Below are 10,377 nucleotides of genomic sequence, written 5' to 3' on the forward strand. Positions count from 1 at the left end.
CTAATCTCCTCCTCCTCCTCCTCCTCCTAAAAAACTTTTTCAGCTATTAAAGTAAATAATGAGAAATTTGAGAAGAGTTCAAGCAAAGTTGTAGTTCAGTCAGTTTGCTCGAGCTACCCAAAGTAACAAAATCAGCACGCAACGAATTTGCAGGTAAATACTAACGTCTGAGTGAAACTTTAAGTATAATTTCCTTTAATAAACTAATAACCAAATAATTAGTAATTGACAGACAAATTTATGACGGCAGTTACACTCAGACTTTCTCTAAGAGTGGAGAAATCTGCACTAACAATAGCAGCAGTCTGAAAGTGGTCACCTCTGCGACAACATTTTAGCGCGACTCGTGCATTTAACCCTAAAGCACACTAAAGGAGGGAGGGAGGGAGGGAATGTTACATTGCTACTAAACGGTCGTAGTTTACTGCTCCCCATTTTATTCAAGGGAAGTCATAATTTATAGCTCATAAATTAGACAGTTACCATTATTAGATCTCCAATGATATGTTACATCCAATATTAAATACAAAATGTCCTGTTTCATACTCTGGTGCTGTTGCAAATTCCGACAAGGGTTTAGTATTGTAGCGTTAATATGCACTAAATGGCTACTAAACTATGAAACTACCTCAATACCGTCTGTGTACGTAAGAACGTTAGGTAAAATTCTCCGGCGGTGCACTGCCGAGAAACTTCTCTTCATTCGCGATGTGTTCCTTGCTGTTACAAATCGACTGAGGACACGGTAAGTAGCCACGGTAAGTCATAAGTCTCTGCCAGATCAGATTAACTCCTTATGGTCGGGACTCACAGTCATGTAGAATTTCTTAAAGGACATCATATTCACAGTTCACTGTAGAAATTATTATTTCAACCATTCTCAAGTACTACGGCAAAAGCTGAAAAGATACAAAAATGAACCAACCAACAATGGTGAAAATAATCAATCATTGTATACATGTCATCGTCAAAATCAAGCGTTTTCAATGTAGAAACACAGTAACATCAAACGAGGCCGAAGCTCTATACATCGTGAAATGATGTAAATTATGTGAACTATTACCAACATTAACATTAACATAAATCGCTTCAAATGGGGTTTCTAAGATTTGTACATTTAAATTTGTAAACTAATTTTAAACTCTACATTTCATTTTATCTGTAATGTGTTTCTTGTCTTATCTAATCTATTTCAGCATTGCCTCATATTTTTCTCAACAGCATTTGAAGCACTTTGGAATTTATCAAAGTTACGTACCTTTTCACATAACTACATCCCAAATATTAGGGCTTAGTAAAGACATCTTGTATTTTCGAGGTAGCGTCTTGTGATGTATTGCCACTGTGTTGTGCTGCACTGCTGGCTGTACCATTGGCGAGAATTTTGTGCCTACTGTGTTCTTCATCAAAGTAGTATGTAATATTACTGTTGCCATGTTATGTATGCGTACTTGAACGAGTGTGAGAAGTTTTGCACAGATAATGTGTTTTTACGCTACTCCGTTACAAATAAATTTTCCTATTTTGCCCTCTTGTACCTTACGAATTTACCATCACATAGAAAGTTGTATGTCGTCAACAGAGGTAAAAATATGATACGAAGTTTACAGTTGTTACCGTTGTAATTTACTATCTTTGATAAGAGCACAGTCAGTCTGACTTGGGAAAGTATTTTCGCGCCAGTGGACTTAGTTCACATGTATGCAGTGTGTTAGAACATTAATTTGTAGAGATTCATGTGAAGTATATTAACACTGGTAAACACTCGTTTGATGTTAATGTATTTCTATAGTGAAGAGGCTTAGGTTTAATGATACACTGTATACGTGTCAGACACCATTTTTGAAATGTAGTACTCTACATGACATGTTTTTGCAGTTACATTCTGTACGTCACTGCCGTACAGCTTGAAAACTGACCAAAGGCCGAAACTCCAACTGTGAAATAAATAATTTCTACAGTGAACGGCGAATATGACGTTTTTCAAAAAATTCAACCAAATATGCTGATACACTATGTGATCAAAAGTATCTGGACAGCTCCAATAACATATATGGTTCATATTAGGTGCATTGTGCCGCCACCTACTGCCAGGTACTCCATATCAGCGACCTCAGTAGTCATTAGGCATCGTGAGGATGTGATCAAGCCGGCCGAAGTGGCCGCGCGGTTCTGGCGCTGCAGTCTGGAACCGCGAGACCGCTACGGTCGCAGGTTCGAATCCTGCCTCGGGCATGGATGTGTGTGATGTCCTTAGGTTAGTTAGGTTTGACTAGTTCTAAGTTCTGGGGGACTAATGACCTCAGCAGTTGAGTCCCATAGTGCTCAGAGCCATTTGATGTGATCAGGTGATTGGGTGTCACTTGTCATACGTCTGTACGCGAGATTTTCACAGTCATAAACATCCCTAGGTACACTGTTTCCGATGTGATAGTGAAGTGGAAACGTGTAGGGACACGTACAGCACAAAAGTGTACAGGTCGACCTCGTCTGTTGACTGACGGAGACCGCCGACAGTTGAAGAGGGTCGTAATGTGTAATAGGCAGACGTCTATCCAGATCATCACAGAGGAATTCCAAACTCTATCAGGATCGACTGCAATTAGTACGACAGTTAGGCGGGAGGTGAGAAAACTTGAATTTCAAGGTCGAGTGGCTGCTCATAAGCAACACATCACGTCGGTAAATTCCAAACGACGCCTCGCTTGGTGCAAGGAGCGTAAACATTGGACGATTGAACAGTGGAAAAACTTGTGTGAAGTGACAAATCACGGTTCACAATGTGGCAATCTGATGGCAAGGTGTAGGTAGGGCGAATTCCCGGTGAACGTCACCAGCCAGCGTGTGTAGTGCCAACAGTAAAATTCAGATGAGATGGTGTTATGGTGTGGTCATGTTTTTCGTGGAGGGGGATTTCACCCCTTGTTGTTTCGCGTGGCACTATCACAGCACAGACCTACATGGATGTTTTAAGAACCTTCTTGCTTTCCACTGTTGAACAGCTACACTCCTGTAAATTGAAATAAGAACACCGTGAATTCATTGTCCCAGGAAGGGGAAACTTTATTGACACATTCCTGGGGTCAGATACATCACATGATCACACTGACAGAACCACAGGTACATAGACACAGGCAACAGAGCATGCACAATGTCGGCACTAGTACAGTGTATATCCACCTTTCGCAGCAATGCAGGCTGCTATTCTCCCATGGAGACGATCGTAGAGATGCTGGATGTGGTCCTGTGTAACGGCTTGCCATGCCATTTCCACCTGGCGCCTCAGTTGGACCAGCGTTCGTGCTGGACGTGCAGACCGCGTGAGACGACGCTTCATCCAGTCCCAAACATGCTCAATGGGGGACAGATCCGGAGATCTTGCTGGCCAGGGTAGTTGACTTACACCTTCTAGAGCACGTTGGGTGGCACGGGATACATGCGGACGTACATTGTCCTGTTGGAACAGCAAGTTCCCTTGCCGGTCTAGGAGTGGTAGAACGATGGGTTCGATGACGGTTTGGATGTACCGTGCACTATTCAGTGTTGCCTCGACGATCACCAGTGGTGTACGGCCAGTGTAGGAGATCGCTCTCCACACCATGATGCCGGGTGTTGGCCCTGTGTGCCTCGGTCGTATGCAGTCCTGATTGTGGCGCTCACCTGCACGGCGCCAAACACGCATACGACCATCATTGGCACCAAGGCAGAAGCGACTCTCATCGCTGAAGACGACACGTCTCCATTCGTCCCTCCATTCACGCCTGTCGCGACACCACTGGAGGCGGGCTGCACGATGTAGGGGCGTGAGCGGCAGACGGCCTAACGGTGTGCGGGACCGTAGCCCAGCTTCATGGAGACGGTTGCGAATGGTCCTCGCCGATACCCCAGGAGCAACAGTGTCCCTAATTTGCTGTGAAGTGGCGGTGCGGTCCCCTACGGCACTGCGTAGGATCCTACGGTCTTGGCGTGCATCCGTGCGTCGCTGCGGTCCGGTCCCAGGTCGACGGGCACGTGCACCTTTCGCCGACCACTGGCGACAGCGTCGATGTCCTGTGGAGACCTCACGCCCCACGTGTTGAGCAATTCGGCGGTACGTCCACCCGGCCTCCCGCGTGCCCACTATACGCCCTCGCTCAAAGTCCGTCAACTGCACATACGGTTCACGTCCACGCTGTCGCGGCATGCTACCAGTGTTAAAGACTGCGATGGAGCTCCGTATGCCACGGCAAACTGGCTGACACTGACGGCGGCGGTGCACAAATGCTGCGCAGCTAGCGCCATTCGACGGCCAACACCGCGGTTCCTGGTGTGTCCGCTGTGCCGTGCGTGTGATCATTGCTTGTACAGCCCTCTCGCAGTGTCCGGAGCAAGTATGGTGGGTCTGACACACCGGTGTCAATGTGTTCTTTTTTCCATTTCCAGGAGTGTATTTGAGGATGACGATTGCATCTTTCAATACGATCGAGCACCTGTTGATAATGCACGGCATGTGGTGGAGTGGTTACACAACAATAACATCCCTGTAATGGACTGGCCTCCACACAGTCCTGACCTGAATCCTGTAGAGCACCTTTGGCATGTTCTGGAACGCCGATTCGTGCCATGCCTCACCGACCGACATTGATACCTTTCCTCAGTGCAGCACTCCGGGAAGAATGGATTACCATTCCCGAAGCAACTTTTTTGAATGAACGTATGCCTGCGATGTTGGAAGCTGTCATCGAGGCTAAGGGTGGGCCAACACCATATTGAATTCCAGCATTACCGATGCAGGGCGCCACGAACTTGCAGGTTATTTTCAGTCAGGTGTCCGGATTCGTTTGATCACATAGTGTACGTGGTACACATCTTGCCTGTTGAATACAATGTACGAGAACCGTTTACGCAAAGCTGAAGTCCAACGCCCAGAAAAACGTCCAGGCATAGTTGTCGGTGAACGGTAAGCGAAGATTCGCTCAACACCGTGAACCGTAACAAATTTTTGTGTAGCAACAATTGTCGCCGGAGAAGCTGCCGGATCTTTGTGCTCACGCACACTTGCTATACTTTCATACACAAAGTGTAACAGAAAGGAACATTAAAATTTTGGAAGATTGTAGAGGATGATATACTGAACATTATGATACAAGGAACTTATAGCCGGAAAAGTGAAATAAGGTTTCTAGGGCTATGACCTGTCTGAAAATCTACGCACCATCTGCGCGTGAAATTACCAGGTGAGATCCTCTAAGAGAACATTTAGACTGGAATTTTTGGAGATTATCTTACTGGACCACACACCTTACCACATCGTTTCAATGGTGCATTGTATTAGAACTTCCTGCACAATGCTTTATCTGAACATCTGGAGGACGTTCCCTTTCAAATACACACCCGATTGTGGCTACAAAACGAAGGTGCTTCAGCGCAAATTGATCGTCAGGCTAGGGCATATCTCCGACTTCTTTACACTCGTACTGATTGGGAGGGGATGCCCAGTCCTCATATTTCATATAAATAGGAAATTGATCACTGGAGACTACATACATGTTATGGTAAAAAATATTATATCAAAATACTCCAAAACTGTGTCAAATCTATAACAAAGTACTGCCGAAATCAGTACCGTCTCTGGCACCAGTTTTGGTAATATTACTCTCCCAATCTGTACCTGGCAACATGGAGTCACCCCCGATTACAACGGCATGATCAAAAAATGTTGTTAACTATATTCTCCAAGTTATCTCTCAAGCACTCTAGCACTACAGCTCCTGGCCCATGCGTTCTATAAAAGCATCCGAATCCCATTTTTTACCAGTCTTTTATGTTTAACGTCACCCAGATCAGTTCACAGAAATCCGTGATATCCTAGCTAGAATTCGTTACTGCAAAATATACGCCACCACCACGGGGACTAATCTATCTTTGCCGGCCTCCAGTGGCCGTGCGGTTCTAGGCGCTTCAGTCTGGAACCGCGTGACCGCTACAGTCCCAGGTTCGAATCCTGCCTCGGGCATGGATGTGTGTGATGTCCTTAGGTTAGTTAGGTTTAAGTAGTTCTAAGTCCTAGGGGACTGATGACCTCAGATGTTAAGTCCCATAGTGCTCAGAGCCATTTGAACCATTTGAACTAGTCTATCTTTACCGTAAATAATGCAATTTAGGATTTAGTTGCTATTCTCTTCCGGTTTCGACCAACTTTCTGTTCCTAACACTATCTGTGAACTTTGGCTTTCAGTAAGTTTACTAATTCTGGAACTTTTTCTTGGATGCTCCTGTAGTTTATTAATATCATATTAATCATTTCTGTACCGATTTGAGAGGATGAGCATTCCCTAAGAACATTGTGACTGATTTGTCTTCGGATTTGGCAGGCAATTTGTCTCTGATCCCATAGCGGGGGTTCCTCTAACCCAAGAAACCCCATGTTCACACCACACGTACTTCAATAACCTAGTAGCCTTTCCTGTGCGTAGTGCAAACCTGAACTATAACGGGTTACGCTACAATTCTCCATACGATAGCGGAGACTGAGAAATTCGCATCCAATACCGTCGCTGAATCGTTTGAGCGTCTGGTTTAGACCGTGCACACTGCTCCAAATCAGAGGAGCCGAATCGACCCTGGGTACAATGGTACAAATAGCCTGCTTAGCCTGCCTCTGAGAGCGATACTAGTTGCCTTCACCAAATCAACTATCTGCCTAAAGGAACTGAGGATACCATCAGAGCCATAGCATCAGGCCTCATTTGTGGCGATATGTGCCACTATTTCTGTCCGGTTGCACGCAGTGTGCTCTATAGCCGCCGACAGAACCTCCTCTCATCTCCGACGAGACCCTCAGCTAACATAAAGGGTGCACACTGGCTCTCTTTCCCACTATGCCTGCCATTTCCCTGAGAGGCTCCATTACCCCCTCCCCCGTAACATTGCAGCTATAAAAGACCAAATGACGTGTCTACCCGACCTCTGCACCTGCCTGGCCTGGGCAAGAAAATCGGCCGCTGGCCCAACAGGATAGGCATCCTGTGCTGGCTCAGAAGTATTATCATCACTGGATAGCCGCATGTACCTGTTACTAAGGCATAGGTAGCCATTCATGCGGCCTGTTCCCTCTTTCACCTTCCACCTAGCGATGCGCAAACCCAGCTCTTTCTGCCACTCGTTATTAAATTAAGATGGACTGGTCAGGTATTGAGTATTTGAAGGAGTTGCGGCAACCATGTTATGACAGGATTCCAAAGGGACCAGAGGTCTCGTCACTGGCGACTTAATGTCGCCACAGCTTTGAGCAGTTTTCAGAACGTGTTGACCATGGCCAATGCATCTTCCAGCTGTTTACGGCAGCACGCAATTCTCCTTGCATCCGCTCACTAGTACAGTCCCTATCAACATCGTATAATGTAATAAAATTGAACGAGATCTCAAAAATTACAAACTGTGTACAACTAATAGGTTTCTCCTGCTGCTACTAACATCCAGTCTTATAGGAGGCTGGAGCTCTACTGAATACTTACTGTTTGCAACATTCACGGAATGAAATATCGTGATACTAACGACTTATGGTGTGGAAACCGACATTCAAGTGTTCTGAACATACATGACGTCGGGGCCCATTGTCAGTTGCATTAGATAGATTAGGTGACAGCCGTATGTTAAAGTTACATTCAATGCTGCTGTGCATTGTTTGCATGAACACAGTATACACGTGAATGATTGAGAGTATTTCATAAGATCGTGCATCTGCACAGTACCAAAGTCTGCACCCGTTAAACTCATAAGATTTAACATCATACATGCTGCATTTACAGATGGATTGCCAAAGTTTTTTGTTGTGCCTATGTGTCTGAATGCCTAACAGACAGAATTTACGGCATATAAGAAACAGTTATTTGGAAAATATTTGTACCAGTGAAAGATGATGTAATCTACACGATGTATGATACACAATAAAATAGTATTGCACCACGTAATTTGCTTTTATTTCAAATGTGGGTTTCAGGTTGGTTGACTTTATTTTTTTTTTTTTTGCAGTTTCGGCGGTACTTTATTATAGATTTGACACAGTTTTGGAGTATTTTGATACAATATTTTTTTGCCATAGCATGTATGTAGTCTCCAGTGATCAATTTCCTATTTATATGAAATATTTCTGAGTCGAATAAATTGCAATATACTATCATTTTTAATTTTACACATTATTTAAAACATTCTGCAATCTATAGCACTCATCCCATAAGCATAGGATATAACATACAAAGTAAACAGCAGCGTATGCAAGATTACTCACAAACAGCAAAACGACGAGAAAGCGTCCGTGAACCTGAAGCCTAATAACATCTTGAAAAGAGCTACTTATTGCTAATGTCTTAAAATAAACGGATTGGTAGACGATTGTATTGTTGTTTTGTCTTATTAGTGTATATGTTACTGTTTTTTATTTCTCTTTTCTATTAGACACCCAAATCATACTACCTTTTCCAGTGTTAACTCCGTGATGTAAACCGATGAAATATGCGACAAGTGTCAAGTGTCTCTGTCTAAATCATTGCAGACAGCTGAACAATAAAAACTTTGGTAAGGTATGTGCCTCATGTACCACAGGAGTGCAACACGTCATCACGTCATGCAGTAGAGGGCTGATAAAATACAATCTATACAAGTCAACCACATGTCTGACAGAGAAATGCTAGATGGCTTCATAACAAATTAAACCGAAGTGTAGCAAGTTTGATATCAAACAATTGCAATCAGTATCCATAGACCGTGATATAATTTTAGACACCAATCCTTAGAAACAGCAGCGATCATGACCCATCTGCTCCCAGAAACCTGAACATGCTGATTGGCATGCTAAATCCCAAATGATCTAAATGTCACAGCATCTAACACCTGCAGTCCAAACATGTTAGGACAGGTCAGATCCACTACAGACTTGACCCAACGCCGAAGAATTCTCCTTTGACTTGATTGTCCAATAAACATACCCACCGCCCCGCGCAGATGAGCTTCCTTTCACCTGCTCGGTAAATCCACTCCACACACGGATGTTTCCTCTCACATGAACTGTGTAGCGCAGGTCGTAACTATAGTACTCTGCTGAGGACAAAAATGATGTTTTCATTCCCGACTCCCCGCCCCTCCCCATGGATGACTTCAAATGTTGACAGAATGGTGGTATTGTCTGTCAGTTTCGACTGTGGAAAAAGAATCACGATTCCTTAATGCAGGTCAAAAGGTGCAAAGACCATAGTTTTATCATAGCTGTCATATTAACAGAGGACCTAAGTGTGATTGATGTAGGAAGAAACAGAAGAATGTATTTTAACAATAGCTTTTTATTTTCCACATTGCGTATTAAGAACGTATAATAATGTATACTAAAACAATGGTACTTCCTACAAAATCGCTGTTTTTCTTCAACAATGCTCTTAAGTTAGCTGAAACAGGTATCTGACACACAGCACACGGGAAAAGGAGATGTCCACATTTAACACAAGCAGCAATATGTACCATGTTTGTATGGAAAGAACAGTACCTCCCCTACATCCCAGAAACAGATTTTACAAAGGCGAGCATCGTCGGAAGCTCTCACAGTAACATGGTGTTCTGATGCTGCTCTCAGAAGATTTGATGGAGGTTTAATATTAGCTGCATGCTTTGCAGTGATTTTTACATCTCTGTTATGACAAATATTTTCTACAAAATCCTTAAATCCTTACCCTTCTCAAGAAGCACAAACATAATTTGCGGTGACCCCCCCCCCCCCCCAATGGTCTCTGACCCCCCCACAGACCTACCGCAGGAGAATCCACCTTCATACCCTAACACATACAAACCACTGGTGGATCCAACTTGCGGCCCTACCCCAGTCCTACCATGGATGGATCGATCTTTAGGCCCTATCCTGGACCTACTGCTCGTGCATCCACTTTCAAAACCTATCGTGGGTGGATCCCACCTTTGGACACCACCCCTGACACATTCCAGATGGATTCTCCTTGGGAACCTATCCGATATATAATGTGTGGTGGATCCACCTTCGCCTAACCCGGACTGTTGAAGACCCTCAACAAACTGTGTTTGTGATTCTTGTGATTAGTTATAATTTCGTGGATTATATTTTTCATAACAGAGGTGCGAAACTTACTGCAAAGGATGCAGCTCACATTAAACTTCCATCAAATCTGAAAGCTTGCTTGCAGGAAGAAGTGGAAGAACTGTTTCTTCCATGCAAGCATGTTGTTCCTCGCATTAAATGTGGACCTCCCATTTCCTCATGTTCCGTGTGTCAGGAACATTTATTAGCTACAGTAAGAGGATTTTTGACGCTGATGAAATATATTCTTTTTCGTTTTCCCTATACCAGTCACAATTAGGTCCACTCTTACTATGATA

This window comes from Schistocerca cancellata, chromosome 4 (genome assembly GCF_023864275.1).
Source record: "Schistocerca cancellata isolate TAMUIC-IGC-003103 chromosome 4, iqSchCanc2.1, whole genome shotgun sequence".
NCBI classification, from domain to species: domain Eukaryota; kingdom Metazoa; phylum Arthropoda; class Insecta; order Orthoptera; family Acrididae; genus Schistocerca; species Schistocerca cancellata.